The sequence below is a fragment of the Cryptomeria japonica genome, chromosome 8 (assembly GCF_030272615.1).
Source record: "Cryptomeria japonica chromosome 8, Sugi_1.0, whole genome shotgun sequence".
NCBI classification, from domain to species: domain Eukaryota; kingdom Viridiplantae; phylum Streptophyta; class Pinopsida; order Cupressales; family Cupressaceae; genus Cryptomeria; species Cryptomeria japonica.
In genome coordinates this window covers 124,445,080-124,454,576 of record NC_081412.1, presented here as the reverse complement: position 1 = coordinate 124,454,576, position 9,497 = coordinate 124,445,080, and the positions used below count along the sequence as shown (strand labels likewise).

General features: G+C 34.6%; 1 long non-coding RNA gene across 1 annotated transcript; it reads right to left on the bottom strand.

The window, feature by feature from the left end:
- Window positions 1-392: 392 nt before the first annotated feature.
- LOC131041561 (uncharacterized) lies at window positions 393-6,264 on the bottom strand. The gene is made up of 3 exons (XR_009105045.2): window positions 5,694-6,264; window positions 5,436-5,506; window positions 393-832 (listed from the first exon to the last, which is right to left on the bottom strand). It is a non-coding gene; the product is annotated as an uncharacterized LOC131041561 (long non-coding RNA).
- Between the last annotated feature and the right edge of the window lie 3,233 nt (window positions 6,265-9,497).

Below are 9,497 nucleotides of genomic sequence, written 5' to 3'. Positions count from 1 at the left end.
AAAAAAAAAATTAAAATAAAAATTAAAAAAAAAAGACCCTCAAAGATGTCCATGGCCATCTTTGAGAAGTTTTGGAGGGGTATTTCCACCCCTCCTAAAAAAAATGATATGTCTTTATTGATTATAATTGTTGAGGAATGTTTACAATAAACATAAACAATCAGTTTAAATGAAATGTCAAATATTTTATACTTCCATTCCATTATTAGACAATATTGTAAGTTGATCCTTCTTTGAAGTCTTCATGTTGAATTTCTATTGTCGTACAAACTTTCTTTTGAATGTTATAGAAGATGAATGTAAATTAATAGACATAAAACTTCAAAAGAATAAATTTTCACTTCATATAAACCATGCACATTAAAAATTTCACTTCACTTAACCCCTCAAATAAATACTCTAAAATTAATATTCATTAGAAAAAGTTATGTAATTTCTCTTTTCATAGAAAATAAAAATAGTTTACAATATACGATATTATTTGACCACCAATGAATGAAGGTACGAAGACATGAAATATAGTATACTAGTCAGACCTGTGCAGAGCATTGAGGAATGTGCAAATTATAACTGGGCATAATTCCATTCAGTTATAATTTGCACATTGCACATTGCACATTCCATATATCTGGATACTTTGCAAATGCCTAATTGATATGGTATACTTGTCAAACCTGTGCAGAGCATTCAGGTGCCATTTGTATTCCTCTGCATAATGGAGCAAATAATCGTTGAACTCAGACGAATGCATTATAGCTACTTATTCATTATCTGCATCTCCTGCCTGATCCTAGACTACATACTGTGATCCTCACTTTTAAATCATCTGAGTCTGCAGTTGTTTGGGCAAAGTAGAGAAATGTTTACTCCCGGTAAAGAAACCTCATTCAAATCTTTTGCAATTAATCTACTTGTCTTATTTTAGCAACAAAAAAATTGTATGGCTCCTCCCTCCCTGGCTCATTATATGGGTGATTCAAAACATTCTTTGGCATTCCGCAGAATTTATCTGATGTCCTGATACGTGTTTACATATTGTAAGGATAACTTTGATCCTGATACTTGTTTACATACTTGTTTACACATTGTAAGGATAAATTTGATCCTAAAGCTTCTTCTGGAATATACTCAAAGTGCAGATATATATCTGTAAATCGGGTGAGTTCGGAGGCCTGAGCCTGTTTATTTGATATATCTCTCGTGTGTGACTTGAATGGTTTTCCATTGGGCTTCTGTCATGATAATATATTAAACAAGTAGAGGGGAGAGAGAATCGTGCTGCCTTAAGTTTCTTGAAGAGGGAAATGCTTCAGTAGGACTTCCATTAGTTAGTAACAGAAAATAGAGTGTTTGCTACGAATCACCTATTTGAGGCCATCTTGGGATACTCCAAGTCTATGTATGTTTCTGAGTAATCCCATAAAAAGCTATTAGTGTATCCTATAAAAAGCATTGGGGCCTTTGCTGCTAAATATGTTATTTCTTGCGCTAATATAATCTTGGATTTGTATGTTATTTCATTATCATAAGACTGACTTTCGAATTCATCTACACTCCCAATCAAGGTGAAGTAGTATGGAGATCAGGCTAAGTGGTCCATACTTAAGTAGTTCCAAACATGTTTTCCTCAACTTCAACAAGATGAAATGGGGATGACTTCTCTTATAGAAAAGGCAAATGATCCAAGAACATTAAGATTAGATTCTCAATCCATTTTAAGGGTTCATAGGAATTTCACAATCCATTTTTGAGTCCACAAGGATTTAAGTCCAACATTGATTCATCATAGTATTATGTTCGTGGTGCTAAAAGGAAGATATATAATATTATTCAGCAATTACAGCAGATTAAAAAACCCTAATTTTCGTCATCTTGCTGCTAATTTTCTTGATGGTCATATGGCTGAGCTCTATTTTTCTTTCAGTTGCATGCCCAGAATATAAAATTACAAGTGAGTACAACAGCTTACAGTCATGGCAAAATATGATTTAGGTAGCCATGTTACGCAGCTGGATTTCTTATATTTGGGTTTGGCAAGTGAGATACATTCCTCTTTGTTTAAACTTGAATATTTAAAATATTAGATATCGGTTGGATTTTGTTGGCCAAGATCCCTTTCAATGTTGTAGAGTTGAGGTCCATCCCTGTTTGGGAATTATTAAAACATTCGGCATTTCTCTGTCTTGCAAAAGATGTTGCAACAGTAACTAAAACTGTAAAGTTCACATCTACATACTTTCTTAGGCAACCAGGTTCTTTCCCATGTATTGGGTTAACAATAGAATTATGTTTTTTGGCAAAGTTTTCAATGCATATTCCATCGAGTTGAAAATATGAGATCTGGAAAGCCAACGGTCACAGTTAAATAAAATGCAAAAATGGGAGTTTTTGAAACAGAGTTTGGATATCCATCAAAGCATAACGGCTAAGAGGATTCTTGTCAGACATGATAATCAGAGTTAATCTGGAAAGCCAACGGTCACAGTTTAATAAAATGCAAAAATGGGAGTTTTTGAAACAGAGTTTGGATATCCATCAAAGCATAACGGCTAAGAGGATTCTTGTCAGACATGATAATCAGAGTTACCCTGGTAGACATGTGTGCGAAATGTGGAAGCAAACATAGGTCACCTGATGCTTCATTCGAAATGAAGTTTCATGGGCACGTATGAGAAATATGGAATCATTGACATGACACGTGAACTGATTGAATGATTGTCATCGAAATGAATTTCAATGAATGCAGGATATGAACGGCCAAAATGGACTTGTTGAAAGGGCTTAGAAACTGTCGCTGGCAGGTGTGGAAGTTGATTTATTTCCCAAACATCACGCAGCTGAAAATTGATTGCAGATTACTGTTAGCCAGGGAAAGGTGAAGGGGAAATGTAGAGAACAAAGTAAAGTCGACCCAATAAGCAAAATTGAAAGGTCAAGAAGCTACGCAGCCAGCTGAGTAAGAATAGAGGCGTTGGAAGAAAGAAAGAGTTTCAAAGGAAGAAGACAAAACATCATCTAACCATATGAAACGGCTTTGAATTACCAAAAAGTAGAAATGCAATATAAGTCAGAATAGAGAGGCGATGTGGTCGGCCCAAGTGGTGTGGGGCTGTGCAGCACACGAACGGGGAATAGTGCGTAACAAGGGAGAGAGCAGAGATAAGGGATCTATTAAAACAAAAATAGTTGAGACCTGCGCTGAAAGATAAAAAGAGTGCGTAGAGAATAAGAATACTGAGCAGAGGGTGTTTGTCTGTGCAGATTGAGGAGAGCAGATCGAGAGAGGCCAATGATGGCCAATTGTAAATAGAACGATTTGCATATTGAGATGCATTTGATGAATAAAGTAAAAATTGTGTTGAGTTTATTTGTAACAGCAAGACTCTGTTTATGTTTGTGTTTTGAAATTTGAATTTGTAAGGCGAGAGGAGTTGTCTTGCATCATGCACCAACATAAAATCATGTTGCTGATAACACTGTAGTAGTTCTCTCAAATACCACAAAGATTCATCCAGTACATCTACATTATATGACAGAGAGGCCCCATTATATGACTGAGAGGCCCCCCGCACAGGGCATCATATCTCCACTTTATTAAACAAAAAAGAGAGAAATGGATGGTTCCTTCCAATCATGAGAAAGGAGGAAATAATGAGGGAAACCAATCGTCTGAGAAAAAATTGGGTCTAAGAAAAAATGAAATACTAAAACTCAAATAGAGAAAAGCCATGGCCTCCTCTTGGAAAAATAACCGAGCAGAAGATATGTAAAATTTCTGGTCAAGAGGAACAAAATACTAGAACTAGTAGAATAAATCTATGGAAGTTACAAACAGGCCAGCTATCAAAACAATTTACCAGCAGATTGATCACTACAAAGGCATCTTGAGAAATAATAAGCCAAGCCTACAGTTATATTTGAAGAATCAATGAAAATACAGTAAGCAAGCAAGTCCGTTTGTAATAGTTTAGTTTGGGTGTGTTAAAGGGAAAACAGTATCAAAAATTGCTAGGAAACTTGCAAGGTAGCTTCCCTGTTGTCCAACAAATGTAGCTCAATTTCAATAGGACCTCCAAGGGAAGCCTAGGGAAAACAGGGATTGGATGCATTATCAGAAACGACAATGTTAAAATAACTTCTCGCTTTATGAATGTTCATATCGCTTGGAACTAACACAGGCAAAAGCCTAGGCTTCAGTGGAGGGCCTCAAATTATCATCTCTGCTTGGTAAAGTTGCAATCCAAAGTTTTCAAAACTAAACAGTGTTCTTAGAAAAATCTAGGAGATTGCATCAAAGTTTCAGCTCATTGGCTTCTCACATTGTTAGAATGAAACCAGCAAACCACCTTACCAGCTCCATGATAAATCAGATTTCATTCTCCTTCATTGAAAGAACTGAAATGAAAGATTGGGATTGCCTTGTGCCCCTTACCAAGCTGACATGATGGGTTTACAAATTAAATCCCAGAACTTTGGGGGTCCCACTAAATCTTTCCATTCTCGTCATTTGAAGGATTGGCAAAAAGCTTTCCTTAGATCTAATAGGAAATTTTAAAAATAAGTAAAAAAACATGGAGTGGTCCCCTTCCCATCCATGACACACAACAGCTCACCACAATGATGTTCAAGGCTTTTGAGAAGTTTAATCTCTGTAATCTCTATGTAATCGACTCTCTAACTCACCATGTCAGTCTCTAGAATCTTCACCATGTCATTCCTTGCGGATTTATCCCAATTCTATGGCTACTAATCTGTAAATCTAAAGCACATATATTTGGTATAATTCAGAGACCACAAAAGTATTGTTCTTCTTCAATTCACTTCAAATGATAGTTAAAGAACATTGACTAGATTGTTTAGAGACTGTAATTACCGTGGTATTGCACTGGAAATGTGAACAGTACTTGAAGCAACATTTAAGAGTGAAAAAAAGAAAAGAAAAGAGAGCATTAAGAATTTTGAGGTCTCTATGAAATCGAATCTCTAATTTGGAGGTCTCCCCTAGAACTTTCTCCATGTCATTTCTATGCTACCTAACTGTAAACTACAGTCATCCAACAAGATTGCGGAGCCTAGGATTCGCAAGTTGGCTACCTATTTCTAAGCATAGTGGACATCTCTCCAAAGGAAACATCCAATGAGGGAGGTCAAATTATTACCTCTCTTGCCAATTTAGTCATGTAAACCCTTGATTTCCATAAAGCATCTATTTATAATATAATAAGATTTTACATCATAGTAGGGCATTCAATGGAATAGAGTGACCCTATTTGGGAAGGCTTATTTAACATAGTAAAAATATAAATCAAACTAGTAAGTACTGGCTCATTTAACAGAGGAAAAATCTATTTAAATTTATAAAGAACAGAATAATAACAAGTTCTACAAAATAGCTAAATTCTGAAAAGGAAGTCGCCTGGACTCATGAGACATACCTGATCGATCACAACCAGCTCACTGTCAAGCCCTTTTAACCACGAACCAAGAGTTACATTACACGTTGGGACTGTAAATCAAAACAAGGAACATTTCATTCAAACAAAAGAGAGACAGGGGATGGGAAAAAGAAAACCTACAAAATTATGGCTGACCAACATTTTAAAAAAGCAGGGAAACTATGCCTTACTACATGAAAAGGAAAATGTTTAGTAAATTTAGAAAGAGAGGAGAGAGCTAACAAACTTCTAACACACCTTAGTTTAAATCTTTCAAAAGAGATAAACCATTCTGTAAGCACCTTCTTCCCAATTACCCAACACTCCTCATTCCCATTGCCATTTCCTACCACAAATCCTCTCTCCCTCTCTTGCCCTGATTTTATAGGCCATGACTTCAAATCTATGAATCTCAGCCCCACCGCCAGTCCCTACCACAAATCATATCTCCCTCTCTTGCCCTGATTTTATAGGCCGTGGCTTCAAATGTATGTATCTCAGTTCCACTACCAGTCCCTACCACAAATCCTCTTACCCTCTCTTGCCCTGATTTTACAGACCATGGCTTCAAATGTATGAATCTCCAACGGCTAGTCCAGCTGGCCTGAGGCTCCAACGTTCCCGCGGTAAGCTCTTCTAACGTTCAAGCTCTCTAAACAAATTCTCTTGTCCCGATTTTATAGACATGCATGAATCTCCCAACGGCTAGGCTCCAATGTTCCAACGGCAAGCTCTTCCAACGTTCAAGCCGATTCTACAAAATTTAATTTGAGCTCTCCCTGAAGAAAGCATCTAGGCTGGCATTAGGCTCCAACGCTCCGCTGCAAAAATCAAAATGGGAGATACTTTGCCTTTGCATGGTCTTTGTGGTTCTTCATCGTGCTTTTTTGGGGTGTGATTTTTTAATGCCATGTTTGAACCCCAAAAAAAATTAATTTCACATAAAATTTAGTTACAAGTTCGTTGGAAAAATTAAGATTAATATGTTGTAATAAAGTTATTTTAGTGACTTGGTTTTAGAAAATAATATTAATTAGTTAGAAGTTATTTTTTTAGGGAGATTTTGGAAAGTGATAATTCAAAGAAATGCAGTTGAATTATAAGTATTTGTAAGATATATTGTAAAATCTTGAAGAACTAATATTACATTACTATTTGTATTTTTTTGTTGTTGTGCAATTTAGATGTTCTTGATATTTTTTGATATGATATTAGTGCATTAGGAAGGAGATTCTAGATTGTTCCTATCAAAGTGATACATGAGGATATGTTTTTTGTGGAATCAACAACCATGGAAAATTGAACACTACATGCTTTGGCAAAGAGGAAGTCCTGTAAAACAAGTGTTGCAATTTTTTTATGTTTCAAGTCTAAATGGTATGTTGACTGAAGATTTGACATCAAATTTTGTAAGCTTATTGAACATGGCCATGTTAACCGATTTTGGAGTTCACTGAATCATAGAGGACAACACAAGAAGCTAGGTTTAAGGGAATAATTGTTCAACAATCATGAAAAGGGGAAATGGACATGAAAGATTAAAGGGAAATATTATGTGAATGCTTTGAGTGATTTATTTGTCAAGGTGACTACATAGGAAATTAATTGCATTGCATTGACTCCTCATCCATTAGTGTCATGTCTAATATCTATTGCTTCATTTGACTATCTTACAATAAGTGACTTTGAAACCCTTTGATGGTTTGTCATATTCTTAAGGCATTATCTTTAAAGAAATGGGTATTGAGTTAAAGTCATTTCTATCATTCATTTAGGATTGAGACTCATAAACAAAGTTGGATGTAACTCGGACCAATAAAAAAAGAGGCTAACTAGCCACATAACTCTATCATTCAAAGGTTGGTTGGGGGCTTGGATTGATTGGCACAAGGTCATAAGATCCAATCCTCCAGGCTCACGTGGTATCGGAGGGCAAGTTGTGCTAGCATCATCGGTAAAGTTAAAAAGTTTACTCGACAGACTAAAGTTAAATTCCTGTAGTCTAAAAAGAAACTCTATTGTTCATAGGAGTTCATCTTCACCAACAGAAAATAATCAACCAATGACATATTATAGTCAGACACAAAATGTGATATAGGGAGTAACAAGTAAAGGATTTTATTTCAAAAAAAAAAAGTGTCTTCTTGGAAGGTTTGGTTGTATAATGGAAATCTCCCTATCTTGTTAGATGTTAATGGTTCGATACTTGCAAAGATCCTTATACTTATTTATTCATTTATTTGACAAATAAGAAGAAAAGTCACAATACAACTGGAAGTTAAGTTTATATATAGGATTTTGAAGAAATGTCAAAATAAACTTTTGCTAAAATTAACATTAAATGCTTTGGAGTGATAAGGTTCATGTGTTTTATAAAATCAAAATAAGATGTTACAAGGAATGTTCTATGCTTATATGACATTGTAAAAGATGCATTACTCGTAGAAATCAACACCTTCAAATTTGACAATATCTTATAATGTCACTAAATATTTGTATTCTCCAAGCCATCCATTTTATTTTTCACAAAGATATAATTAAAGCTTCACATGCTTGTACAATTAGAGAATCTAATGAGACATTGTGGAGCTTGGAGGCATGGAAGCTTGGATAATTTCTATCATCTTGAGCTAGCTTCTCACTTAGAGATGATACCCTGCATAAGAAGCACATGTGTTTTGTGTGCACTTCGATAAAGCAAGGGGATCTTGGAAGTTTTGTGTTTTGTGTGTTACGTCTTGAAGCAAAGGGGATATTGAGTAGTTTAATGATTCGTAGATAGTTGAAGTGGTTTGTCTCAATTCATATACTTTCATATGTTTATTCATGGATAAATAAGTGTGTCTAAATCCACCAAAAAAAAAGTGTGTTTTATGGATTGTGGAATAATTATTGATTCATAGTTGGTGTTTTAGTTGGTTGATATTTTTCTTGTGTAATATTGAATGTGTCTTAAATCACAAGAAGAGAGGTACACTTTTGAATAATCAAGTATCTCTCAATTCATAAGAACGGTGGTACACTTGTGAATATTTTAGCCACACTATAAGTTCCTAGGGATCCTAGTTTGGACTAGCTCTATAGACCCGAGCTTTGATTACCATGTTAAATTTTTCATTGACCAACTAGGAGTCAAACATGAGACCTCTTCTTTATTGTTGGGGTTCTATATGACTAAGCTATTGACCCTCTTGGTGATTGTTCCATCTTTGGTTCATGTCTAGTTTATTTTCCAACATTTTTCAAGTTTACAACCAAATTCAATTTTTGGCTTCATATGAATAATCAACAACCATAAAAATTAAATCAACATCATCATACATTATAGAGAAATACAATATCTCAATCTATGAACCTCAAGAGTATCCAACCTCTATAATTTTCAAACTTCAAATTGGTTAAATGCATATATAATGTTATAAGCGATATTATAGGTACAAAATGGTAATAACTTCAAACTCTTCCTCCTTTTAGATGATTTATTGGATTCATTTCTTATCATTTGTGAGTGCAAAAAATTATAGGTATTTGTGAACAACAAGCATGTAGAGGGAAAAAATCATAGGTTGATTTGAGAAGGTGGAGAAACAACAATGTAAGGTTTTATAAGATAAATTACATGAAACCTATGAAACATTTCTTGTATTTTGAGAAATTTGCAGTTTCAAAGTTTTTGTAGAAATTATCTTGGTTACTTCCAAATTTTTATTTTAAACCAATTGCATTACATCTTAAGTAAATCTTAATTTATCAAGAAACTTCTCTTAAACTAGAAGTACTACTACACTTATCATACAATACCAATCGTAAAAAATTTATGCCATAATCTTACATTATTTTTCTACATAGGATAGTCTCTTGTATCATGACAAATTATTAGTCCAATTCTTATTCCTTGAGTATTTTCGTTGAAAATGGCTCTACGTACTATCAATTTATGAGAATTAAACAATACATAATTCATGCACCAAGAATAGAATGACTTCTTCTACACATTAGGAGATCTTTGACCTCTCTTTTTTAAATCATAACATAATTAAAATTGTTTCTAATTCAATCCAT